Here is a 27080-nt window from a genome sequence, read left to right on the forward strand (position 1 = left end):
ACGGTGGGTGCTGCAGGTGTGTATCTGGGCTCCTCATGGTGGGTGCCATGGGTGTTATCTGGGCTCCTCATGGTGGGTACTGCAGGTGTGTATCTGGGCTCCTCTCGGTGGGTGCTGTGGGTGTGTATCTGGGCTCCTCACGGTGAGTGCTGTGGGTGTGTATCTGTGATCCTCACGGTGGGTGCTGTGGGTGTGTATCTGGGCTCCTCACGGTGGGTGCTGTGGGTGTGTATCTGGGCTCCTCACGGTGGGTGCTGTGGGTGTGTATCTGGGCTCTTCACGGTGGGTGCTGTGGGTGTGTATCTGGGCTCTTCACGGTGGGTGCTGAGGGTGTGTATCTGGGCTCCTCATGGTGGGTGCTGCGGGTGTGTATCTGGGCTCCTCACAGTGGGTGCCATGGGTGTGTATCTGGGCTCCTCACGGTGGATGCTGTGGGTGTGTATCTGGGATCCTCACGGTGGGTGCTGCGGGTGTCTATCTGGGCTCCTCACGGTGGGTGCTGTGGGTGTGTATCTGGGCTCCTCACGGTGGGTGCTGTGGGTATGTATCTGGGTTCCACACGGCGGGTGGGGTGGGTGTGTATCTGGGTTCCACACGGTGGGTGCTGTGGGTGTGTATCTGGGTTCCACACGGTGAATACCGCTGGTGTGATTCTGGCCTCCTCACGGTGGGTGGTGCATTTGTGTCGCTGGGCTCCTCACAGTGGGTGCTGTGGGTGTGTATCTGGGCTCCTCACGGTGGGTGCTGCGGGAGTATACCTGAGCTCCTAATGGTGGGTACTTTGGGTGTATATTTGGGCTCCTCAGGGTGGGTGCCGCGTTTGGGTAGCTAGGCTCCGCACGGTCGGTGCTACAGTTGACTATCTGGGCTGCTCACGGTATGTGCCGCGTGTTTGTATCTGAACTCCTCACAGAGAGTGGTGCAAGTTTCTGTCTGGGCTCCTCACGGTGGGTGCTGTGGGTGTGTATCTGGGCTCCTCACGGTGGGTGCTGTGGGTGTGTATCTGGGCTCCTCACGGTGGGTGCTGTGGGTGTGTATCTGGGCTCCTCACGGTGGGTGCTGAGGGTGTGTATCTGTGCACCTCACATCGAGCCACCGGTGTATATCTGGGCAGTTCACGGTGAATGCCGTGGGTGTGATTCTGGCCTCCTCACGGTGGGTGCTGTGGGTGTGTATCTGGGCTCCTCAGGGTGGGTGTCGCGTTTGGGTAGCTAGCCGCCTCACGATGGGTGCTACAGTTGACTATCTGGGCTACTCACGGTATGTGCCGCGTGTTTGTATCTGAACTCCTCACAGTGAGTGGTGCAAGTTTCTGTCTGGGCTCCTCACGGTGGGTGCTGCAGGTGTGTATCTGGGCTCCTCATGGTGGGTGCCATGGGTGTTATCTGGGCTCCTCACGGTGGGTGCTGCAAGTTTCTGTCTGGGCTCCTCACTGTGGGTGCTGCGGGTGTCTATCTGGGCTCCTCACGGTGGGTGCTGTGGGTGTGTATCTGGGCTCCTCATGGTGGGTGCTGAGGGTGTGTATCTGGGCTCCTCATGGCGCGTTCTGAGGGTGTGTATCTGGGCTCCTCACGGTGGGTGCTGAGAGTGTGTATCTGGGCTCCTCATGGTGGGTGCTGTGGGTGTGTATCTGGGCTCCTCACGGTGGGTTCTGAGGGTGTGTATCTGGGCTCCTCACGGTGGGTGCTGTGGGTGTGTATCTGGGCTCCTCACGGTGGGTGCTGTGGGTGTGTATCTGGGCTCCTCACGGTGGGTGCTGTCTGTGTGTTTCTGGGCTCCTCACGGTGGGTGCTGCGACTGTGTACCTGGGCTCCTCACAGTGGGTGCTGTGGGTGTGTATCTGGGCTCCTCGTGTTGGGTGCTGTGGTGTGCATCTGGGTTCCTCACGGTGGGTGCTGCGGGAGTATACCTGAGCTCCTAATGGTGGGTACTTTGGGTGTATATTTGGGCTCCTCAGGGTGGGTGCCGCGTTTGGGTAGCTAGGCGCCTCACGGTGGGTGCTACAGTTGACTATCTGGGCTGCTCACGGTATGTGCCGCGCGTTTGTATCTGAACTCATCACAGTGAGTGGTGCAAGTTTCTGTCTGGGCTCCTCACGGTGGGTGCTGTGGGTGTGTATCTGGGCTCCTCACGGTGGGTGCATCAAGTTTCTGTCTGGGCTCCTCACTTTGGGTGCTGCGGGTGTGTATCTGGGCTCCTCATGGTGGGTACTGAGGGTGTGTATCTGGGCTCCTCACGGTGGGTGCTGTGGGTGTGTATCTGGGCTCCTCACGGTGGGTGCTGTGGGTGTGTATCTGGGCTCCTCACGGTGGGTGCTGTGGGTGTGTTTCTGGGCTCCTCACGGTGGGTGCTGTGGGTGTGTATCTGGGCTCCTCACGGTGGGTGCTGTGGGTGTGTATCTGGGCTCCTCATGGTGGGTGCTGTGGGTGTTTATCTGAGCTCCTCACTGTGGGTGCTGAGGGTGTGTATCTGAGCTCCTCACGGTGGGTGCTGAGGGTGTGTATCTGGGCTCCTCACGGTATGTGCTGTGGGTGTGTATCTGAGCTCCTCACGGTGGGTGCTGAGGGTGTGTGGGCTCCTCACGGTGGGTGCTGCGTGTGTGTATCTGGGCTCCTCACGGTGGGTGCTGAGGGTGTGTATCTGGGCTCCTCACGGTGGGTGCTGTGGGTGTGTATCTGGGCACCTCACGGTGGGTGCTGTGGGTGTGTATCTGGGCTCCTCACGGTTGGTGCTGAGGGTGTGTATCTGGGCTCCTCACGGTAGGTGCTGTGGGTGTCTATCTGGGCTCCTCACGGTGGGTGCTGTGGGTGTGTATCTGGGCTCCTCATGGTGGGTGCTGTGGGTGTGTATCTGGGCTCCTCACGGTGGGTGCTGTGGGTGTGTATCTGGGTTCCACACGGTGGGTGCTGTGGGTGTGTATCTGGGTTCCACACGGTGGGTGCTGTGGGTGTGTATCTGGGTTCCACACGGTGGGAGCTGTGGGTGTGTATCTGTGTTCCACACGGTGAATGCCGCAGGTGTGATTCTGGCCTCCTCACGGTGGGTGGTGCATTTGTGTCGCTGGGTTCCTCACGGTGGGTGCTGCGGGAGTATACCTGAACACTTAATGGTGGGTACTTTGGGTGTATATTCGGGCACATCATGGTGGGTGCTGCGGGTGTGTAGCTGGGCTCCTCAGGGTGGGTGCCGCGTTTGGGTAGCTAGGCGCCTCACGGTGGGTGCTACAGTTAACTATCTGGGCTGCTCACGGTATGTGCCGCGTGTTTGTATCTGAACTCCTCACAGTGAGTGGTGCAAGTTTCTGTCTGGGCTCCTCACGGTGGGTGCTGATGGAGTGTATCTGGGCTCCTCATGGTGGGTGCTGTGGGTGTGTATCTGGGCTCATCACGGTGGGTGCTGTGGGTGTGTATCTGGGCTCCTCACGGTGGGTGCTGTGGGTGTGTATCTGGGTTCCACACGGTGGGTGCTGTGGGTGTGTATCTGGGTTCTACACGGTGAATGCCGCAGGTGAGGTTCTGGCCTCCTCACGGTGTGTGCTGTGGGTGTGTATCTGGGCTCCTCACGGTGGGTGCTGTGGGTGTGTATCTGGGCTCCTCACGGTGGGTGCTGTGGGTGTCTATCTGGGCTCCTCACGGTGGGTGCTGCGGGTGTGTATCTGGGCTCCTCACGGTGGGTGCCATGGGTGTTATCTGGGCTCCTCATGGTGGGTGCTGCAGGTGTGTATCTGGGCTCATCACAGTGGGTGGCTCGTTTATGAAGCTGGGCTCATTACGGTTAGTGCCGCGGGTGTGTATCTGGGCTCCTCACAGTGGGTGCTGTGGGTGTGTATCTGGGCTCCTCACGGTGGGTGCTGCAAGTTTCTGTCTGGGTTCCTCACTGTGAGTGCTGCGGGTGTGTATCTGGGCTCCTCATGGTGGGTGCTGAGGGTGTGTATCTGGGCTCCTCACGGTGGGTGCTGTGGGTGTGTATCTGGGCTCCTCATGGTGGGTGCTGAGGGTGTGTATCTGGGCTCCTCATGGTGGGTGCTGAGGGTGTGTATCTGGGCTCCTCGCGGTGGGTGCTAAGGGTGTGTATCTGGGCTCCTCATGGTGGGTGCTGTGGGTGTGTATCTGGGCTCCTCACGGTGGGTGCTGTGGGTGTGTATCTGGGCTCCTCACGGTGGGTGCTGTGGGTATGTATCTGGGTTCCACACAGCGGGTGGGGTGGGTGTGTATCTGGGTTCCACACGGTGGGTGCTGTGGGTGTGTATCTGGGTTCCACACGGTGAATGCCGCAGGTGTGATTCTGGCCTCCTCACGGTGGGCGGTGCATTTGTGTCGCTGGGTTCCTCACGGTGGCTGCTGCGGGAGTATACCTGAGCTCCTAATGGTGGGTACTTTGGGTGTATATTTGGGCTCCTCAGAGTGGGTGCCGCGTTTGGGTAGCTAGGCTCCTCACGGTGGGTGCTACAGTTGACTATCTGGGCTGCTCACGGTATGTGCCGCGTGTTTGTATCTGAACTCCTCACAGTGAGTGGTGCAAGTTTCGGTCTGGGCTCCTCACGGTGGGTGCTGCAGGTGTGTATCTGGGCTCCTCATGGTGGGTGCCATGGGTGTTATCTGGGCTCCTCATGGTGGGTACTGCAGGTGTGTATCTGGGCTCCTCTCGGTGGGTGCTGTGGGTGTGTATCTGGGCTCCTCACGGTGAGTGCTGTGGGTGTGTATCTGTGATCCTCACGGTGGGTGCTGTGGGTGTGTATCTGGGCTCCTCACGGTGGGTGCTGTGGGTGTGTATCTGGGCTCCTCACGGTGGGTGCTGTGGGTGTGTATCTGGGCTCTTCACGGTGGGTGCTGTGGGTGTGTATCTGGGCTCTTCACGGTGGGTGCTGAGGGTGTGTATCTGGGCTCCTCATGGTGGGTGCTGCGGGTGTGTATCTGGGCTCCTCACAGTGGGTGCCATGGGTGTGTATCTGGGCTCCTCACGGTGGATGCTGTGGGTGTGTATCTGGGATCCTCACGGTGGGTGCTGCGGGTGTCTATCTGGGCTCCTCACGGTGGGTGCTGTGGGTGTGTATCTGGGCTCCTCACGGTGGGTGCTGTGGGTATGTATCTGGGTTCCACACGGCGGGTGGGGTGGGTGTGTATCTGGGTTCCACACGGTGGGTGCTGTGGGTGTGTATCTGGGTTCCACACGGTGAATACCGCTGGTGTGATTCTGGCCTCCTCACGGTGGGTGGTGCATTTGTGTCGCTGGGCTCCTCACAGTGGGTGCTGTGGGTGTGTATCTGGGCTCCTCACGGTGGGTGCTGCGGGAGTATACCTGAGCTCCTAATGGTGGGTACTTTGGGTGTATATTTGGGCTCCTCAGGGTGGGTGCCGCGTTTGGGTAGCTAGGCTCCGCACGGTCGGTGCTACAGTTGACTATCTGGGCTGCTCACGGTATGTGCCGCGTGTTTGTATCTGAACTCCTCACAGAGAGTGGTGCAAGTTTCTGTCTGGGCTCCTCACGGTGGGTGCTGTGGGTGTGTATCTGGGCTCCTCACGGTGGGTGCTGTGGGTGTGTATCTGGGCTCCTCACGGTGGGTGCTGTGGGTGTGTATCTGGGCTCCTCACGGTGGGTGCTGAGGGTGTGTATCTGTGCACCTCACATCGAGCCACCGGTGTATATCTGGGCAGTTCACGGTGAATGCCGTGGGTGTGATTCTGGCCTCCTCACGGTGGGTGCTGTGGGTGTGTATCTGGGCTCCTCAGGGTGGGTGTCGCGTTTGGGTAGCTAGCCGCCTCACGATGGGTGCTACAGTTGACTATCTGGGCTACTCACGGTATGTGCCGCGTGTTTGTATCTGAACTCCTCACAGTGAGTGGTGCAAGTTTCTGTCTGGGCTCCTCACGGTGGGTGCCATGGGTGTTATCTGGGCTCCTCACGGTGGGTGCTGCAAGTTTCTGTCTGGGCTCCTCACTGTGGGTGCTGCGGGTGTCTATCTGGGCTCCTCACGGTGGGTGCTGTGGGTGTGTATCTGGGCTCCTCATGGTGGGTGCTGAGGGTGTGTATCTGGGCTCCTCATGGCGCGTTCTGAGGGTGTGTATCTGGGCTCCTCACGGTGGGTGCTGAGAGTGTGTATCTGGGCTCCTCATGGTGGGTGCTGTGGGTGTGTATCTGGGCTCCTCACGGTGGGTTCTGAGGGTGTGTATCTGGGCTCCTCACGGTGGGTGCTGTGGGTGTGTATCTGGGCTCCTCACGGTGGGTGCTGTGGGTGTGTATCTGGGCTCCTCACGGTGGGTGCTGTCTGTGTGTTTCTGGGCTCCTCACGGTGGGTGCTGCGACTGTGTACCTGGGCTCCTCACAGTGGGTGCTGTGGGTGTGTATCTGGGCTCCTCGTGTTGGGTGCTGTGGTGTGCATCTGGGTTCCTCACGGTGGGTGCTGCGGGAGTATACCTGAGCTCCTAATGGTGGGTACTTTGGGTGTATATTTGGGCTCCTCAGGGTGGGTGCCGCGTTTGGGTAGCTAGGCGCCTCACGGTGGGTGCTACAGTTGACTATCTGGGCTGCTCACGGTATGTGCCGCGCGTTTGTATCTGAACTCATCACAGTGAGTGGTGCAAGTTTCTGTCTGGGCTCCTCACGGTGGGTGCTGTGGGTGTGTATCTGGGCTCCTCACGGTGGGTGCATCAAGTTTCTGTCTGGGCTCCTCACTTTGGGTGCTGCGGGTGTGTATCTGGGCTCCTCATGGTGGGTACTGAGGGTGTGTATCTGGGCTCCTCACGGTGGGTGCTGTGGGTGTGTATCTGGGCTCCTCACGGTGGGTGCTGTGGGTGTGTATCTGGGCTCCTCACGGTGGGTGCTGTGGGTGTGTTTCTGGGCTCCTCACGGTGGGTGCTGTGGGTGTGTATCTGGGCTCCTCACGGTGGGTGCTGTGGGTGTGTATCTGGGCTCCTCATGGTGGGTGCTGTGGGTGTTTATCTGAGCTCCTCACTGTGGGTGCTGAGGGTGTGTATCTGAGCTCCTCACGGTGGGTGCTGAGGGTGTGTATCTGGGCTCCTCACGGTATGTGCTGTGGGTGTGTATCTGAGCTCCTCACGGTGGGTGCTGAGGGTGTGTGGGCTCCTCACGGTGGGTGCTGCGTGTGTGTATCTGGGCTCCTCACGGTGGGTGCTGAGGGTGTGTATCTGGGCTCCTCACGGTGGGTGCTGTGGGTGTGTATCTGGGCACCTCACGGTGGGTGCTGTGGGTGTGTATCTGGGCTCCTCACGGTTGGTGCTGAGGGTGTGTATCTGGGCTCCTCACGGTAGGTGCTGTGGGTGTCTATCTGGGCTCCTCACGGTGGGTGCTGTGGGTGTGTATCTGGGCTCCTCATGGTGGGTGCTGTGGGTGTGTATCTGGGCTCCTCACGGTGGGTGCTGTGGGTGTGTATCTGGGTTCCACACGGTGGGTGCTGTGGGTGTGTATCTGGGTTCCACACGGTGGGTGCTGTGGGTGTGTATCTGGGTTCCACACGGTGGGAGCTGTGGGTGTGTATCTGTGTTCCACACGGTGAATGCCGCAGGTGTGATTCTGGCCTCCTCACGGTGGGTGGTGCATTTGTGTCGCTGGGTTCCTCACGGTGGGTGCTGCGGGAGTATACCTGAACACTTAATGGTGGGTACTTTGGGTGTATATTCGGGCACATCATGGTGGGTGCTGCGGGTGTGTAGCTGGGCTCCTCAGGGTGGGTGCCGCGTTTGGGTAGCTAGGCGCCTCACGGTGGGTGCTACAGTTAACTATCTGGGCTGCTCACGGTATGTGCCGCGTGTTTGTATCTGAACTCCTCACAGTGAGTGGTGCAAGTTTCTGTCTGGGCTCCTCACGGTGGGTGCTGATGGAGTGTATCTGGGCTCCTCATGGTGGGTGCTGTGGGTGTGTATCTGGGCTCATCACGGTGGGTGCTGTGGGTGTGTATCTGGGCTCCTCACGGTGGGTGCTGTGGGTGTGTATCTGGGTTCCACACGGTGGGTGCTGTGGGTGTGTATCTGGGTTCTACACGGTGAATGCCGCAGGTGAGGTTCTGGCCTCCTCACGGTGTGTGCTGTGGGTGTGTATCTGGGCTCCTCACGGTGGGTGCTGTGGGTGTGTATCTGGGCTCCTCACGGTGGGTGCTGTGGTGTGCATCTGGGCTCCTCACGGTGGGTACTGCGAGTGTGTATCTGGGTTCCTCATGGTGGGTGCTGCGGGAGTATGCCTGAGCTCCTAATGGTGGGTACTTTGGGTCAATATTTGGGCTCCTCAGGGTGGGTGCCGCGTTTGGGTAGCTAGGCGCCTCACGGTGGGTGCTACAGTTGACTATCTGGGCTGCTCACGGTATGTGCCGCGTGTTTGTATCTGAACTCCTCACAGTGAGTAGTGCAAGTTTCTGTCTGGGCTTCTCACGGTGGGTGCTGTGGGTGTGTATCTGGGCTCCTCACGGTGGGTGCTGCAAGTTTCTATCTGGGCTCCTCACTGTGGGTGCTGCGGGTGTGTATCTGGGCTCCTCATGGTGGGTGCTGAGGGTGTGTATCTGGGCTCCTCACGGTGGGTGCTGTGGGTGTGTATCTGGGCTCCTCATGGTGGGTGCTGAGGGTGTGTATCTGGGCTCCTCATGGTGGGTGCTGAGGGTGTGTATCTGGGCTCCTCACGGTGGGTGCTGAGGGTGTGTATCTGGGCTCCTCATGGTGGGTTCTGTGGGTGTGTATCTGGGCTCCTCACGGTGGGTGCTGTGGGTGTGTATCTGGGCTCCTCAGGGTGGGTGCTGTGGGTGTGTATCTGGGTTCCACACGGTGGGTGCTGTGGGTGTGCATCTGGGTTCCACACGGTGGGTGCTGTGGGTGTGTATCTGTGTTCCACACGGTGAATGCCGCAGGTGTGATTCTGGCCTCTTCACGGTGGGTGGTGCATTTGTGTCGCTGGGTTCCTCACGGTGGGTGATGCTGGAGTATACTTGAGCTCCTAATGGTGGGCACTTTGGGTGTATATTTGGGCTCCTCAGGGTGTGTGCCGCGTTTGGGTAGCTAGGCTCCTCACGGTGGGTGCTACAGTTGACTATCTGGGCTGCTCACGGTATGTGCCGCGTGTTTGTATCAGAACTCCTCACAGTGAGTGGTGCAAGTTTCGGTCTGGGCTCCTCACGGTGCGTGCTGCAGGTGTGTATCTGGGCTCCTCATGGTGGGTGTCATGGGTGTTATCTGGGCTCCTCACGGTCGGTGCTGTGGGTGTGTATCTGGGTTCCTCACGGTGGGTGCTGTGGGTGTTTATCTGGGATCCTCACGGTGGGTGCTGTGGGTGTGTATCTGGGTTCCTCACGGTTGGTGCTGTGGGTGTCTATCTTGGCACCTCACAATGGGTGCTGTGGGTGTGTATCTGGGCTCCTCGTGTTGGGTGCTGTGGTGTGCATCTGGGTTCCTCACGGTGGGTGCTGCGGGAGTATACCTGAGCTCCTAATGGTGGGTACTTTGGGTGTATATTTGGGCTCCTCAGGGTGGGTGCCGCGTTTGGGTAGCTAGGCGCCTCACGGTGGGTGCTACAGTTGACTATCTGGGCTGCTCACGGTATGTGCCGCGCGTTTGTATCTGAACTCATCACAGTGAGTGGTGCAAGTTTCTGTCTGGGCTCCTCACGGTGGGTGCTGTGGGTGTGTATCTGGGCTCCTCACGGTGGGTGCATCAAGTTTCTGTCTGGGCTCCTCACTTTGGGTGCTGCGGGTGTGTATCTGGGCTCCTCATGGTGGGTACTGAGGGTGTGTATCTGGGCTCCTCACGGTGGGTGCTGTGGGTGTGTATCTGGGCTCCTCACGGTGGGTGCTGTGGGTGTGTATCTGGGCTCCTCACGGTGGGTGCTGTGGGTGTGTTTCTGGGCTCCTCACGGTGGGTGCTGTGGGTGTGTATCTGGGCTCCTCACGGTGGGTGCTGTGGGTGTGTATCTGGGCTCCTCATGGTGGGTGCTGTGGGTGTTTATCTGAGCTCCTCACTGTGGGTGCTGAGGGTGTGTATCTGAGCTCCTCACGGTGGGTGCTGAGGGTGTGTATCTGGGCTCCTCACGGTATGTGCTGTGGGTGTGTATCTGAGCTCCTCACGGTGGGTGCTGAGGGTGTGTGGGCTCCTCACGGTGGGTGCTGCGTGTGTGTATCTGGGCTCCTCACGGTGGGTGCTGAGGGTGTGTATCTGGGCTCCTCACGGTGGGTGCTGTGGGTGTGTATCTGGGCACCTCACGGTGGGTGCTGTGGGTGTGTATCTGGGCTCCTCACGGTTGGTGCTGAGGGTGTGTATCTGGGCTCCTCACGGTAGGTGCTGTGGGTGTCTATCTGGGCTCCTCACGGTGGGTGCTGTGGGTGTGTATCTGGGCTCCTCATGGTGGGTGCTGTGGGTGTGTATCTGGGCTCCTCACGGTGGGTGCTGTGGGTGTGTATCTGGGTTCCACACGGTGGGTGCTGTGGGTGTGTATCTGGGTTCCACACGGTGGGTGCTGTGGGTGTGTATCTGGGTTCCACACGGTGGGAGCTGTGGGTGTGTATCTGTGTTCCACACGGTGAATGCCGCAGGTGTGATTCTGGCCTCCTCACGGTGGGTGGTGCATTTGTGTCGCTGGGTTCCTCACGGTGGGTGCTGCGGGAGTATACCTGAACACTTAATGGTGGGTACTTTGGGTGTATATTCGGGCACATCATGGTGGGTGCTGCGGGTGTGTAGCTGGGCTCCTCAGGGTGGGTGCCGCGTTTGGGTAGCTAGGCGCCTCACGGTGGGTGCTACAGTTAACTATCTGGGCTGCTCACGGTATGTGCCGCGTGTTTGTATCTGAACTCCTCACAGTGAGTGGTGCAAGTTTCTGTCTGGGCTCCTCACGGTGGGTGCTGATGGAGTGTATCTGGGCTCCTCATGGTGGGTGCTGTGGGTGTGTATCTGGGCTCATCACGGTGGGTGCTGTGGGTGTGTATCTGGGCTCCTCACGGTGGGTGCTGTGGGTGTGTATCTGGGTTCCACACGGTGGGTGCTGTGGGTGTGTATCTGGGTTCTACACGGTGAATGCCGCAGGTGAGGTTCTGGCCTCCTCACGGTGTGTGCTGTGGGTGTGTATCTGGGCTCCTCACGGTGGGTGCTGTGGGTGTGTATCTGGGCTCCTCACGGTGGGTGCTGTGGTGTGCATCTGGGCTCCTCACGGTGGGTACTGCGAGTGTGTATCTGGGTTCCTCATGGTGGGTGCTGCGGGAGTATGCCTGAGCTCCTAATGGTGGGTACTTTGGGTCAATATTTGGGCTCCTCAGGGTGGGTGCCGCGTTTGGGTAGCTAGGCGCCTCACGGTGGGTGCTACAGTTGACTATCTGGGCTGCTCACGGTATGTGCCGCGTGTTTGTATCTGAACTCCTCACAGTGAGTAGTGCAAGTTTCTGTCTGGGCTTCTCACGGTGGGTGCTGTGGGTGTGTATCTGGGCTCCTCACGGTGGGTGCTGCAAGTTTCTATCTGGGCTCCTCACTGTGGGTGCTGCGGGTGTGTATCTGGGCTCCTCATGGTGGGTGCTGAGGGTGTGTATCTGGGCTCCTCACGGTGGGTGCTGTGGGTGTGTATCTGGGCTCCTCATGGTGGGTGCTGAGGGTGTGTATCTGGGCTCCTCATGGTGGGTGCTGAGGGTGTGTATCTGGGCTCCTCACGGTGGGTGCTGAGGGTGTGTATCTGGGCTCCTCATGGTGGGTTCTGTGGGTGTGTATCTGGGCTCCTCACGGTGGGTGCTGTGGGTGTGTATCTGGGCTCCTCAGGGTGGGTGCTGTGGGTGTGTATCTGGGTTCCACACGGTGGGTGCTGTGGGTGTGCATCTGGGTTCCACACGGTGGGTGCTGTGGGTGTGTATCTGTGTTCCACACGGTGAATGCCGCAGGTGTGATTCTGGCCTCTTCACGGTGGGTGGTGCATTTGTGTCGCTGGGTTCCTCACGGTGGGTGATGCTGGAGTATACTTGAGCTCCTAATGGTGGGCACTTTGGGTGTATATTTGGGCTCCTCAGGGTGTGTGCCGCGTTTGGGTAGCTAGGCTCCTCACGGTGGGTGCTACAGTTGACTATCTGGGCTGCTCACGGTATGTGCCGCGTGTTTGTATCAGAACTCCTCACAGTGAGTGGTGCAAGTTTCGGTCTGGGCTCCTCACGGTGCGTGCTGCAGGTGTGTATCTGGGCTCCTCATGGTGGGTGTCATGGGTGTTATCTGGGCTCCTCACGGTCGGTGCTGTGGGTGTGTATCTGGGTTCCTCACGGTGGGTGCTGTGGGTGTTTATCTGGGATCCTCACGGTGGGTGCTGTGGGTGTGTATCTGGGTTCCTCACGGTTGGTGCTGTGGGTGTCTATCTTGGCACCTCACAATGGGTGCTGTGGGTGTGTATCTGGGCTCCTCACGGTGGGTGCTGAGGGTGTGTATCTGGGCTCCTCACCGTGGGTGCTGTGGTGTCTATCTGGGCTCCTCACGGTGGGTGCTGTGGGTGTGTATCTGGGCTCCTCACGGTGGGTGCTGTGGGTGTGTATCTGGGTTCCACACGGTGGGTGCTGTGGGTGTGTATCTGCGTTCCACACGGTGGGTGCTGTGGGTGTGTATCTGGGTTCCACACGGTGAATGCCGCAGGTGTGATTCTGGCCTCCTCACGGTGGGTGGTGCATTTGTGTCGCTGGGTTCCTCATGGTGGGTGCTGCGGGAGTATACCTGAACTCCTAATGGTGGGTACTTTGGGTGTATATTCGGGCTCATCATGGTGGGTGCTGCGGGTGTGTAGCTGGGCTCCTCAGGGTGTGTGCCGCGTTTGGGTAGCTAGGCTCCTCACGGTGGGTGCTACAGTTGACTATCTGGGCTGCTCACGGTATGTGCCGCGTGTTTGCATCTGAACTCCTCACAGTGAGTGGTGCAAGTTTCTGTCTGGGCTCCTCACGGTGGGTGCTGTGGGTTTGTATCTGGGCTCCTCACAGGGGGTGCTGTGGGTGTTATCTGTGCACCTCACGGTGTGTGCTGCGGGTTTGTGTCTGGGCTCCTCACGGTTGGTGCTGTGGATGTGTATCTGGGCTCCTCACAGTGGGTGCTGTGGGTGTGTATCTGGGCTCCTCACGGTGGGTGCTGAGGGTGTGTATCTGGGCTCCTCATGGTGGGTGCTGTGGCTGTGTATCTGGGCTCCTCACGGTGGGTGCTGTGGGTGTGTATCTGGGCTCCTCACGGTGGGTGCTGTGGGTGTGTATCTGGGTTCCACACGGTGGGTGCTGTGGGTGTGTATCTGGGTTCTACACAGTGAATGCCGCAGGTGTGATTCTGGCCTCCTCACGGTGGGTGCTGTGGGTGTGTATCTGGGCTCCTCACGGTGGGTGCTGTCGGTGTGTATCTGGGCTGCTCACGGTGGATGCTGTGGTGTGCATCTGGGATCCTCACGGTGGGTGCTGCGAGTGTGTATCTGGGTTCCTCACGGTGGGTGCTCCGGGAGTATACCTGAGCTCCTAATGGTGGGTACTTTGAGTGTATATTTGGGCTCCTCAGGGTGGGTGCCGCGTTTGGGTAGCTAGGAGCCTCACGGTGGGTGCTACAGTTGACTATCTGGGCTTCTCACGGTATGTGCCGCGTGTTTGTATCTGAACTCCTCACAGTGAGTGTTGCAAGTTTCTGTCTGGGCTCCTCACGGTGGGTGCTGTGGGTGTGTATCTGGGCTCCTCACGGTGGGTGCTGCAAGTTTCTGTCTGGGCTTCTCACTGTGGGTGCTGCGGGTGTGTATCTGGGCTCCTCATGGTGGGTGCAGAGGGTGTGTATCTGGGCTCCTCACAGTGGGTGCTGTGGGTGTGTATCTGGGCTCCTCATGGTGGGTGCTGTAGGTGTGTATCTGGGCTCCTCATGGTGGGTACTGAGGGTGTGTATCTGGGCTCCTCACGGTGGGTGCTGAGGGTGTGTATCTGGGCTCCTCATGGTGGGTTCTGTGGGTGTGTATCTGGGCTCCTCACGGTGGGTGCTGCGAGTGTGTATCTGGGCTCCTCACGGTGGGTGCTGCGGGAGTATACCTGAGCTCCTAATGGTTGGTACTTTGGGTGTTTATTTGGGCTCCTCAGGGTGGGTGCCGCGTTTGGGTAGCTAGGCTCCTCACGGTGGGTGCTACAGTTGACTATCTGGGCTGCTCACGGTATGTGCCGCGTGTTTGTATCTGAACTCCTCACAGTGAGTGGTGCAAGTTTCTGTCTGGGCTCCTCACGGTGGGTGCTGTGGGTGTGTATCTGGGCTCCTCACGGTGGGTGGTGTGGGTGTGTATCTGGGATACTCGCGGTGGGTGCTACTGTTGTGTGTCTGGGCTCCTCACAGTGGGTGCTGTGGGTGTGTATCTGGGCTCCTCACGGTGGGTGCTGTGGGTGTGTATCTGGGATACTCGCGGTGGGTGCTGTGGGTGTGTATCTGGGATACTCGCGGTGGGTGCTACTGGTGTGTGTCTGGGCTCCTCACAGTGGGTGCTGTGGTTGTGTATCTGGGCTCCACACGGTGGGTGCTGAGGGTGTGTATCTGGGGTGCTCACGGTGGGTGCTGCAGGTTTGTGTCTGGGCTCCTCACGGTGGGTGCTGCGGGTGTGTATCTGGGCTCCTTACGGTGGGTGCTACAGGTGTGCAGCTGGGCTCCTCACAGTGGGTGCTGCGTCTATTTAGCTGGGCTTCTCACTGTGGGTGCTGAGGGTGTGCATCCGCGCTGTTCACGGTGGGTGCTGCAGGTTTCTGTCTGGGCTCCTCACGGTGGGTGCCATGGGTGCTTAGCTTGGATCCTCACATTGGTTGCTGCAGGTGTGCAGCGGGGCTCTTCACGGTGGGTGCTGAGAGTTTGTATCAGGTCTTCTCACAGGGGTTCTACAGGTGAGTATCTGGGCTCCTCATGGTGGGTGCTGAGGGTGTCTATCTGGGCTCCTCACAGTGGGTGCTGCAGGTTTGTGTCTGGGCTCCTCACGGTGGGTGCTGTGGGTGTGTATCTGGGCTCCTCACGGTGGGTGCTGAGGGTGTGTATCTGGGCTCCTCACAGTGGGTGCTGAGGGTGTGTATCTGGGCTCCTCACGGTGGGTGCTGTGGGTGTGTATCTGGGCTCCTCACGGTGGGTGCTGCGGGTGTCTATCTGGGCTCCTCACGGTGAGTGCTACCGGTGTGCCGCTGAGCTCCTCACAGTGGGTGCTGTGGGTGTGTATCTGGGCTCCTCACGGTGGGTGCTACAGGTGTGCAGCTGAGCTCCTCACAATGGGTGCTGTGGATGTGTATCTGGGCACCTCACGGTGGGTGCTGTAGGTATGTATCTGGGCTCCTCATGGTGGGTGCTGTGGGTGTGTATCTGGGCTCCTCACGGTGGGTGCTGTGGGTGTGTATCTGGGTTCCACACTGTGGGTGCTGTGGGTGTGTATCTGGGTTCCACACGGTGGGTGATGTGGGTGTGTATCTGGGTTCCACACGGTGAATGCCGCAGGTGTGATTCAGGCCTCCTCACGGTGGGTGGTGCATTTGTGTCGCTGGGTTACTCACGGTGGGTGCTGCGTGATTATACCTGAACTCCTAATGGTGGGTACTTTGGGTGTATATTCGGGCTCATCATGGTGGGTGCTGCGGGTGTGTAGCTGGGCTCCTCAGGGTGGGTGCCGCGTTTGGGTAGCTAGGCGCCTCACGGTGGGTGCTACAGTTAACTATCTGGGCTGCTCACGGTAAGTGCCGCGTGTTTGTATCCGAACTCCTCACAGTGAGTGGTGCAAGTTTCTGTCTGGGCTCCTCACGGTGGGTGCTGTGGGTTTGTATCTGGGTTACTCACAGTGGGTGCTGTGGGTGTTATCTGGGCTCCTCACAGTGGGTGCTGTGGGTGTGTATCTGGGCTCCTCACGGTGGGTGCTGAGGGAGTGTATCTTGGCTCCTCATGGTGGGTGCTGTGGGTGTGTATCTGGGCTCATCACGGTGGGTGATGTGGGTGTGTATCTGGGCTCCTCACGGTGGGTGCTGTGGGTGTGTATCTGGGTTCCACACGGTGGGTGCTGTGGGTGTGTATCTGGGTTCTACACGGTGAATGCCGCAGGTGAGATTCTGGCCTCCTCACGGTGGGTGCTGTGGGTGTGTATCTGGGCTCCACACGGTGGGTGCTGTGGGTGTGTATCTGGGCTCCTCACAGTGGGTGCTGTGGTGTGCATCTGGGCTCCTCACGGTGGGTGCTGCGAGTGTGTATCTGGGTTCCTCACGGTGGGTGCTGCGGGAGTATACCTGAGCTCCTAAAGGTGGGTACTTTGGGTGTATATTTGGGCTCCTCAGGGTGGGTGCCGCGTTTGGGTAGCTAGGCGCCTCACGGTGGGTGCTACAGTTGACTATCTGGGCTGCTCACGGTATGTGCCGTGTGTTTGTATCTGAACTCCTCACAGTGAGTGGTGCAAGTTTCTGTCTGGGCTTCTCACGGTGGGTGCTGTGGGTGTGTATCTGGGCTCCTCACGGTCGGTGCTGCAAGTTTCTATCTGGGCTCCTCACTGTGGGTGCTGCGGGTGTGTATCTGGGCTCCTCACGTTGGGTGCTGAGGGTGTGTATCTGGGCTCCTCTTGTTGGGTGCTGTGGGTGTGTATCTGGGCTCCTCACGGTGGGTGGTGTGGGTGTGTATCTGGGATACTCGCGGTGGGTGCTACTGTTGTGTGTCTGGGCTCCTGACAGTTGGTGCTGTGGGTGTGTATCTGGGCTCCTCACGGTGGGTGCTGTGGGTGTGTATCTGGGATCCTCGCGGTGGGTGCTACTGGTGTGTGTCTCGGCTCCTCACAGTGGGTGCTGTGGGTGTGTATCTGGGCTCCTCACGGTGGGTGCTGTGGGTGTGTATCTGGGATACTCGCGGTGGGTGCTACTGGTGTGTGTCTGGGCTCCTCACAGTGGGTGCTGTGGGTGTGTATCTGGCCTCCACACGGTGGGTGCTGAGGGTGTGTATCTGGGGTGCTCACGGTGGGTGCTGCAGGTTTGTGTCTGGGCTCCTCACGGTGGGTGCTGCGGGTGTGTATCTGGGCTCCTTACGGTGGGTGCTACAGGTGTGCAGCTGGGCTCCTCACAGTGGGTGCTGCGTCTATTTAGCTGGGCTTCTCACTGTGGGTGCTGAGGGTGTGCATCCGCGATGTTCACGGTGGGTGCTGCAGGTTTGTGTCTGGGCTCCTCACGGTGGGTGCCATGGGTGCTTAGCTTGGATCCTCACATTGGTTGCTGCAGGTGTGCAGCGGGGCTCCTCACGGTGGGTGCTGAGAGTTTGTAACAGGTCTTCTCACAGTGGGTTCTACAGGTGAGTATCTGGGCTCCTCATGGTGGGTGCTGAGGGTGTCTATCTGGGCTCCTCACAGTGGGTGCTGCAGGTTTGTGTCTGGGCTCCTCACGGTGGGTGCTGTGGGTGTGTATCTGGGCTCCTCACGGTGGGTGCTGAGGGTGTGTATCTGGGCTCCTCACGGTGGGTGCTGTGGGTGTGTATCTGGGCTCCTCACGGTGGGTGCTGTGGGTGTGTATCTGGGCTCCTCACGGTGGGTGCTGTGGGTGTCTATCTGGGTTCCAAACGGTGGGTGCCGTGGGTGTGTATCTGGGTTCCACACGGTGGGTGCTGTGGGTGTGTATCTGGGTTCCACACGGTGAATGCCGCAGGTGTGATTCTGGCCTCCTCACGGTGGGTGGTGCATTTGTGTCGCTGGGCTCCTCACGGTGGGTGCTGCGAGTGTGTCGCTGGGCTCCTCACGGTGGGTGCTGCGGGAGTATACCTGAGCTCCTAATGGTGGGTACTTTGGGTGTATATTTGGGCTCCTCAGGGTGGGTGCCGCGTTTGGGTAGCTAGGCGCCTCACGGTGGGTGCTACAGTTGACTATCTGGGCTGCTCACGGTATGTGCCGCGTGTTTGTATCTGAACTCCTCACAGTGAGTGGTGCAAGTTTCTGTCTGGGCTCCTCACGGTGGGTGCTGGGGGTGTGTATCTGGGTTCCTCACGGTGGGTGCTGTGGATGTGTATCTGGGCTCCCCACGGTGGGTGCTGTGGGTGTGTATCTGGGCTCCTCACGGTGGGTACTGTGGGTGTGTATCTGGGCTCCTCACGGTGGGTGCTGAGGGTGTGTATCTGTGCACCTCACATCGAGCCACCGGTGTATATCTGGGCAGTTCACGATGAATGCCGTGGGTGTGAATCTGGCCTCCTCACGTTGGGTGCTGTGGGTGTGTATCTGGGCTCCTCAGGGTCGGTGCCGCGTTTGGGTAGCTAGGCGCCTCACGATGGGTGCTACAGTTGACTATCTGGGCTGCTCACGGTATGTGCCGCGTGTATGTATCTGAACTCCTCACAGTGAGTGGTGCAAGTTTCTGTCTGGGCTCCTCACGGTGGGTGCTGTGGGTGTGTATCTGGGCTCCTCACGGTGGGTGCTGTGGGTGTGTATCTGGGCTCCTCACGGTGGGTTCTGAGGGTGTTTGGGCTCCTCACGGTGGGTGCTGAGGGTGTGCATCTGGGCTCCTCACGGTGGGTGTTGTGGGTGTGTATCTGGGCTCCTCACGGTGGGTGCTGTGGGTGTGTTTCTGGGCTCCTCACGGTGGGTGCTGTGGGTGTGTATCTGGGCTCCTCACGGTGGGTGCTGTGGGTGTGTATCTGGGCTCCTCATGGTGGGTGCTGTGGGTGTGTATCTGAGCTCCTCACAGTGGGTGCTGAGGGTGTGTATCTGGGCTCCTCATGGTGGGTGCTGAGGGTGTCTATCTGAGCTCCTCACGGTGGGTGCTGAGGGAGTGTATCTGGGCTCCTCACGGTGGGTGCTGTGGGTGTGTATCTGAGCTCCTCACGGTGGGTGCTGAGGGTGTGTATCTGGGCTCCTCACGGTTGATGCTGAGGGTGTGTGGGCTCCTCACGGTGGGTGCTGCGGGTGTGTATCTGGGCTCCTCACGGTGGGTGCTGAGTGTGCGTATCTGGGCTCCTCAGGGTGGATGCTGTGGGTGTCTATCTGGGCTCCTCACGGTGGGTGCTGTGGGTGTGTATCTGGGCTCCTCACAGTGAGTGCTGAGGGTGTGTATCTGGGCTCCTCACGGTGGGTGCTGTGGGTGTGTATCTGGGCTCCTCACGGTGGGTGCTGCGGGTGTCTATCTGGGCTCCTCACGGTGGGTGCTACCGGTGTGCAGCTGAGCTCCTCACAGTGGGTGCTGTGGGTGTGTATCTGGGCTCCTCACGGTGGGTGCTACAGGTGTGCAGCTGAGCTCCTCACAATGGGTGCTGTGGATGTGTATCTGGGCTCCTCACGGTGGGTGCTGTGGGTGTGTATCTGGGCTCCTCATGGTGGGTGCTGTGGGTGTTTATCTGAGCTCCTCACGGTGGGTGCTGTGGGTGTGTATCTGGGTTCCACACTGTGGGTGCTGTGGGTGTCTATCTGGGTTCCACACTGTGGGTGCTGTGGGTGTGTATCTGGGTTGCACACGGTGAATGCCGCAGGTGTGATTCTGGCCTCCTCACGGTGGGTGGTGCATTTGTGTCGCTGGGTTCCTCACGGTGGGTGCTGCGTGATTATACCTGAACTCCTAATGGTGGGTACTTTGGGTGGAAATTTGGGCTCATCATGGTGGGTGCTGCGGGTGTGTAGCTGGGCTCCTCACCGTGGGTGCTGAAGGTGTGTATCTGGGCTCCTCACGCTGGGTGCTGTGGGTCTGTATCTGGGCTCCTCACGGTGGGAGCTGTGGGTGTGTATCTGGCCTCCTCACGGTGGGTGCTGTGGGTGTGTATCTGTGCTCCTCACGGTGGGTGCTGTGGGTGTGTATCTGGGCTCCTCACGGTGGGTGCTGTGGGTGTGTATCTGGGCTCCTCACGGTGGGTGCTGTGGGTGTGTATCTGGGCTCCTCACGGTGGGTGCTGTGGGTGTGTATCTGGGCTCCTCACGATGGGTGCTGTGGGTGTGTTTCTGGGCTCCTCACGGTCGGTGATGTGGGTGAGTATCTGGGCTCCTCACAGTGGGTGCTGTGGGTGTGTATCTGGGGTACTCACGGTGGGTGCTGTGGGTGTGTATCTGGAGTGCTCACGGTGGGTGCTGCGGGTGTCCATCTGGGCTCCTCACGGTGGGTGCTGTGGGTGTGTATCTGGGCTCCTCACAGTGGGTGCCATGGGTGTTATCTGGGCTCCTCACGGTGGGTGCTGCAGGTGTGTATCTGGGCTCCTCACGGTGGGTGCTGCGGGTGTGTATCTCGGGTACTCACGGTGGGTGCTGTGGGTGTGTATCTGGGGTGCTCACGGTGGGTGCCGAGGGTATGTATCTGGGCTCCTCACGGTGGGTGCTGCGGGTGTGTAGCGGGGCTCCTCACGGTGGGTGCTGTGGGTATGTATCTGGGCTCCTCACGGTGGGTGCCGAGGGTATGTATCTGGGCTCCTCACGGTGGGTGCTGTGGGTGTCTATCTGGGCTCCTCACGGTGGGTGCTGTGGGTGTGTATCTGGGCTCCTCACGGTTGGTGCTGTGGGTGTGTATCTGGGCTCCTCACGGTGGGTGCTGAGGGTGTGTATCTGGGCTCCTCACGGTGGGTGCTCTGGGTGTGTATCTGGGCTCCTCACGGTGGGTGCTGTGGGTGTGTATCTGGGCTCCTCACGGTGAATGCCGCAGGTGTGATTCTGGTCTCCTCACGGTGGGTGGTGCATTTGTGTCGCTGGGTTCCTCACGGTGGGTGCTGTGGTGTGTATCTGGGCTCCTCACGGTGGGTGCTGCGAGTGTGTATCTGGGTTCCTCACGGTGGGTGCTGCGGGAGTATACCTGAGCTCCTAATGGTGGGTACTTTGGGTGTATATTTGGGCTCCTCGGGGTCGGTGCTGCGTTTGGGTAGCTAGGCTCCTCACGGTGGGTGCTACAGTTGACTATCTGGGCTGCTCACGGTATGTGCCGCGTGTTTGTATCTGAACTCCTCACAGTGAGTGGTGCAAGTTTCCGTCTGGTCTCCTCATGGTGGGTGCTGCAGGTGTGTATCTGGGCTCCTCATGGTGGGTGCCATGGGTGTTATCTGGGCTTCTCATGGTGGGTACTGCAGGTGTGTATCTGGGCTCCTCTCGGTGGGTGCTGTGGTGTGTATCTGGGCTCCTCACGGTGAGTGCTGTGGGTGTGTATCTGTGATCCTCACGGTGGGTGCTGTGGGTGTGTATCTGGGCTCCTCACGGTGGGTGCTGTGGGTGTGTATCTGGGCTCTTCACGGTGGGTGCTGTGGGTGTGTATCTGGGCTCTTCACGGTGGGTGCTGAGGGTGTGTATCTGGGCTCCTCATGGTGGGTGCTGCGGGTGTGTATCTGGGCTCCTCACAGTGGGTGCCATGGGTGTGTATCTGGGCTCCTCACGGTGCGTGCTGTGGGTGTGTATCTGGGATCCTCACGGTGGGTGCTGCGGGTGTCTATCTGGGCTCCTCACGGTGGGTGCTGTGGGTGTGTATCTGGGCTCCTCATGGTGGGTGCTGTGGGTGTGTATCTGGGCTCCTCACGGTGGGTGCTGTGGGTGTGTATCTGGGCTCCTCACGGTGGGTGCTGTGGGTGTGTATCTGGGCTCCTCACGGTGAATGCCGCAGGTGTGATTCTGGCCTCCTCACGGTGGGTGGTGCATTTTTGTCGCTGGGTTCCTCACGGTGGGTGCTGCGGGAGTATACCTGAGCTCCGAATGGTGGGTACTTTGGGTGTATATTTGGGCTCCTCAGCGTGGGTGCCGCGTTTCGGTAGCTAGGCTCCTCACGGTTGGTGCTACAGTTGACTATCTGGGCTGCTCACGGTATGTGCCGCGTGTTTGTATCTGAACTCCTCACAGTGAGTGGTGCAAGTTTCTGTCTGGGCTCCTCACGGTGGGTGCTGTGGGTGTGTATCTGGGCTCCTCACGGTGGGTGCTGCAAGTTTCTGTCTGGGCTCCTCACTGTGGGTGCTGCGGGTGTGTATCTGGGCTCCTCATGGTGGGTGCTGAGGGTGTGTATCTGGGCTCCTCACGGTGGGTGCTGTGGGTGTGTATCTGGGCTCCTCATGGTGGGTGCTGAGGGTGTGTATCTGGGCTCCTCATTGTGGGTGCTGAGGGTGTGTATCTGGGCTCCTCATGGTGGGTGCTGTGGGTGTGTATCTGGGCTCCTCACGGTGGGTGCTGTGGGTGTGTATCTGGGCTCCTCACGGTGGGTGCTGTGGGTATGTATCTGGGTTCCACACGGCGGGTGGGGTGGGTGTGTATCTGGGTTCCACACGGTGGGTGCTGTGGGTGTGTATCTGGGTTCCACACGGTGAATGCCGCAGGTGTGATTCTGGCCTCCTCACGGTGGGTGGTGCATTTGTGTCGCTGGGTTCCTCACGGTGGGTGCTGTGGTGTGTATCTGGGCTCCTCACGGTGGGTGCTGCGAGTGTGTATCTGGGTTCCTCACGGTGGGTGCTGCGGGAGTATACCTGAGCTCCTAATGGTGGGTACTTTGGGTGTATATTTGGGCTCCTCAGGGTGGGTGCTGCGTTTGGGTAGCTAGGCTCCTCACGGTGGGTGCTACAGTTGACTATCTGGGCTGCTCACGGTATGTGCCGCGTGTTTGTATCTGAACTCCTCACAGTGAGTGGTGCAAGTTTCCGTCTGGTCTCCTCACGGTGGGTGCTGCAGGTGTGTATCTGGGCTCCTCATGGTGGGTGCCATGGGTGTTATCTGGGCTTCTCATGGTGGGTACTGCAGGTGTGTATCTGGGCTCCTCTCGGTGGGTGCTGTGGTGTGTATCTGGGCTCCTCACGGTGAGTGCTGTGGGTGTGTATCTGTGATCCTCACGGTGGGTGCTGTGGGTGTGTATCTGGGCTCCTCACGGTGGGTGCTGTGGGTGTGTATCTGGGCTCTTCACGGTGGGTGCTGTGGGTGTGTATCTGAGCTCTTCACGGTGGGTGCTCAGGGTGTGTATCTGGGCTCCTCATGGTGGGTGCTGCGGGTGTGTATCTGGGCTCCTCACAGTGGGTGCCATGGGTGTGTATCTGGGCTCCTCACGGTGGGTGCTGTGGGTGTGTATCTGGGATCCGCACGGTGGGTGCTGCGGGTGTCTATCTGGGCTCCTCACGGTGGGTGCTGTGGGTGTGTATCTGGGCTCCTCATGGTGGGTGCTGTGGGTGTGTATCTGGGCTCCTCACGGTGGGTGCTGTGGGTGTGTATCTGGGCTCCTCACGGTGGGTGCTGTGGGTGTGTATCTGGGCTCCTCACGGTGAATGCCGCAGGTGTGATTCTGGCCTCCTCACGGTGGGTGGTGCATTTTTGTCGCTGGGTTCCTCACGGTGGGTGCTGCGGGAGTATACCTGAGCTCCGAATGGTGGGTACTTTGGGTGTATATTTGGGCTCCTCAGCGTGGGTGCCGCATTTGGGGAGCTAGGCTCCTCACGGTGGGTGCTACAGTTGACTATCTGGGCTGCTCACGGTATGTGCCGCGTGTTTGTATCTGAACTCCTCACAGTGAGTGGTGCAAGTTTCTGTCTGGGCTCCTCACGGTGGGTGCTGTGGGTGTGTATCTGGGCTCCTCACGGTGGGTGCTGCAAGTTTCTGTCTGGGCTCCTCACTGTGGGTGCTGCGGGTGTGTATCTGGGCTCCTCATGGTGGGTGCTGAGGGTGTGTATCTGGGCTCCTCACGGTGGGTGCTGTGGGTGTGTATCTGGGCTCCTCATGGTGGATGCTGAGGATGTGTATCTGGCCTCCTCATTGTGGGTGCTGAGGGTGTCTATCTGGGCTCCTCATGGTGGGTGCTGTGGGTGTGTATCTGGGCTCCTCACGGTGGGTGCTGTGGGTGTGTATCTGGGCTCCTCACGGTGGGTGCTGTGGGTATGTATCTGGGTTCCACACGGCGGGTGGGGTGGGTGTGTATCTGGGCTCCTGACGGTGGGTGCTGTGGGTGTGTATCTGGGCTCCTCACGGTGGGTGCTGTGGGTGTGTTTCTGGGCTCCTCACGGTGGGTGCTGTGGGTGTGTATCTGGGCTTCTCACGGTGGGTGCTGTGGGTGTGTATCTGGGCTCCTCATGGTGGGTGCTGTGGGTGTGTATCTGAGCTCCTCACGGTGGGTGCTGAGGGTGTGTATCTGGGCTCCTCACGGTTGGTGCTGAGGGTGTGTGGGCTCCTCACGGTGGGTGCTGCGGGTGTGTATCTGGGCTCCTCACGGTGGGTGCTGAGGGTGTGTATCTGGGCTCCTCACGGTGGGTGCTGTGGGTGTCTATCTGGGCTCCTCACGGTGGGTGCTGTGGGTGTGTATCTGGGCTCCTCACGGTGGGTGCTGAGGGTGTGTATCTGGGCTCCTCACGGTGGGTGCTGTGGGTGTGTATCTGGGCTCCTCACGGTGTGTGCTGTGGGTCTGTATCTGGGCTCCTCACTGTGGGTGCTACAGGTGTGCAGCTGAGCTCCCCACAGTGTGTGCTGTGGATGTGTATCTGGGCTCCTCAGGTGGGTGCTGAGGGTGTGTATCTGGGCTCCTCACGGTGGGTGCTGTGGGTGTGTATCTGGGTTCCACACGGTGGGTGCTGTGGGTGTGTATCTGTGTTCCACACGGTGAATGCCGCAGGTGTGATTCTGGCCTCCTCACAGTGGGTGGTGCATTTGTGTCGCTGGGTTCCTCACGGTGGGTGCTACAGTTGACTATCTGGGCTGCTCACGGTATGTGCCGCGTGTTTGTATCTGAACTCCTCACAGTGAGTGGTGCAAGTTTCTGTCTGGGCTCCTCACGGTGGGTGCTGCAGGTGTGTATCTGGGCTCCTCATGGTGGGTGCCATGGGTGTTATCTGGGCTCCTCATGGTGGGTACTGCAGGTGTGTATCTGGGCTCCTCTCGGTGGGTGCTGTGGGTGTATATCTGGGCTCCTCACGGTGAGTGCTGTGGGTGTGTATCTGTGATCCTCACGGTGGGTGCTGTGGGTGTGTATCTGGGCTCCTCACGGTGGGTGCTGTGGGTGTGTATCTGGGCTCCTCACGGTGGGTGCTGTGGGTGTGTATCTGGGCTCTTCACGGTGGGTGCTGTGGGTGTGTATCTGGGCTCTTCACGGTGGGTGCTGAGGGTGTGTATCTGGGCTCCTCATGGTGGGTGCTGCGGGTGTGTATCTGGGCTCCTCACAGTGGGTGCCATGGGTGTGTATCTGGGCTCCTCACGGTGGGTGCAGTGGGTGTGTATCTGGGATCCTCACGGTGGGTGCTGCGGGTGTCTATCTGGGCTCCTCACGGTGGGTGCTGTGGGTGTGTATCTGGGCTCCTCAGGGTGGGTGTCGCGTTTGGGTAGCTAGGCGCCTCACGATGGGTGCTACAGTTGACTATCTGGGCTGCTCACGGTATGTGCCGCGTGTTTGTATCTGAACTCCTCACAGTGAGTGGTGCAAGTTTCTGTCTGGGCTCCTCACGGTGGGTGCTGCAGGTGTGTATCTGGGCTCCTCATGGTGGGTGCCATGGGTGTTATCTGGGCTCCTCACGGTGGGTGCTGCAAGTTTCTGTCTGGGCTCCTCACTGTGGATGCTGCGGGTGTGTATCTGGGCTCCTCACGGTGGGTGCTGTGGGTGTGTATATGGGCTCCTCATGGTGGGTGCTGAGGGTGTGTATCTGGGCTCCTCATGGCGGGTGCTGAGGGTGTGTATCTGGGCTCCTCATGGTGGGTGCTGTGGGTGAGTATCTGGGCTCCTCATGGTGGGTTCTGAGGGTGTGTATAGGGCTCCTCACGGTGGGTGCTGTGGGTGTGTATCTGGGCTCCTCACGGTGGGTTCTGAGGGTGTGTATAGGGCTCCTCACGGTGGGTGCTGTGGGTGTGTATCTGGGCTCCTCACGGTGGGTGCTGTGGGTGTGTATCTGGGCTCCTCACGGTGGGTGCTGTGGGTGTGTTTCTGGGCTCCTCACGGTGGGTGCTGCGACTGTGTATCTGGGCTCCTCACGGTGGGTGCTGTGGGTGTGTTTCTGGGCTCCTCACGGTGGGTGCTGTGGGTATGTATCTGGGTTCCACACGGCGGGTGGGGTGGGTGTGTATCTGGGTTCCACACGGTGGCTGCTGTGGGTGTGTATCTGGGTTCCACACGGTGAATGCCGCAGGTGTGAATCTGGCCTGCTCACGGTGGGTGGTGCATTTGTGTCGCTGGGTTCCTCACGGTGGGTGCTGCGGGAGTATACCTGAACACTTAATGGTGGGTACTTTGGGTGTATATTCGGGCTCATCATGGTGGGTGCTGTGGGTTTGTATCTGGGCTCCTCACAGTGGGTGCTGTGGGTGTTATCTGGGCTCCTCACAGTGGGTGCTGTGGGTGTATATCTGGGCTCCTCACGGTGGGTGCTGAGGGAGTGTATCTGGGCTCCTCATGGAGGGTGCTGTGGGTGTGTTTCTCGGCTCCTCATGGTGGGTGCTGAGGGTGTGTATCTGGGCTCCTCATGGTGGGTGCTGAGGGTGTGTATCTGGGCTCCTCACGGTGGGTGCTGAGGGTGTGTATCTGGGCTCCTCATGGTGGGTTCTGTGGGTGTGTATCTGGGCTCCTCACGGTGGGTGCAGAGGGTGTGTATCTGGGCTCCTCACAGTGGGTGCTGTGGGTGTGTATCTGGGCTCCTCATGGTGGGTGCTGTGGGTGTGTATCTGGGCTCCTCATGGTGGGTGCTGAGGGTGTGTATCTGGGCTCCTCACGGTGGGTGCTGAGGGTGTGTATCTGGGCTCCTCACGGTGGGTGCTGTGGGTGTGTATCTGGGCTCCTCACGGTGGGTGCTGTGGGTCTGTATCTGGGCTCCTCACTGTGGGTGCTACAGGTGTGCAGCTGAGCTCCTCACAGTGTGTGCTGTGGATGTGTATCTGGGCTCCTCACGGTGGGTGCTGAGGGTGTGTATCTGGGCTCCTCACGGTGGGTGCTGTGGGTGTGTATCTGGGTTCCACACGGTGGGTGCTGTGGGTGTGTATCTGGGTTCCACACGGTGAATGCCGCAGGTGTGATTCTGGCCTCCTCACGGTGGGTGGTGCATTTGTGTCGCTGGGTTCCTCACGGTGGGTGCTACAGTTGACTATCTGGACTGCTCACGGTATGTGCCGCGTGTTTGTATCTGAACTCCTCACAGTGAGTGGTGCAAGTTTCTGTCTGGGCTCCTCACGGTGGGTGCTGCAGGTGTGTATCTGGGCTCCTCATGGTGGGTGCCATGGGTGTTATCTGGGCTCCTCATGGTGGGTACTGCAGG

Source organism: Cetorhinus maximus, chromosome 21 (genome assembly GCF_964194155.1).
Source record: "Cetorhinus maximus chromosome 21, sCetMax3.hap1.1, whole genome shotgun sequence".
Taxonomy (NCBI): domain Eukaryota; kingdom Metazoa; phylum Chordata; class Chondrichthyes; order Lamniformes; family Cetorhinidae; genus Cetorhinus; species Cetorhinus maximus.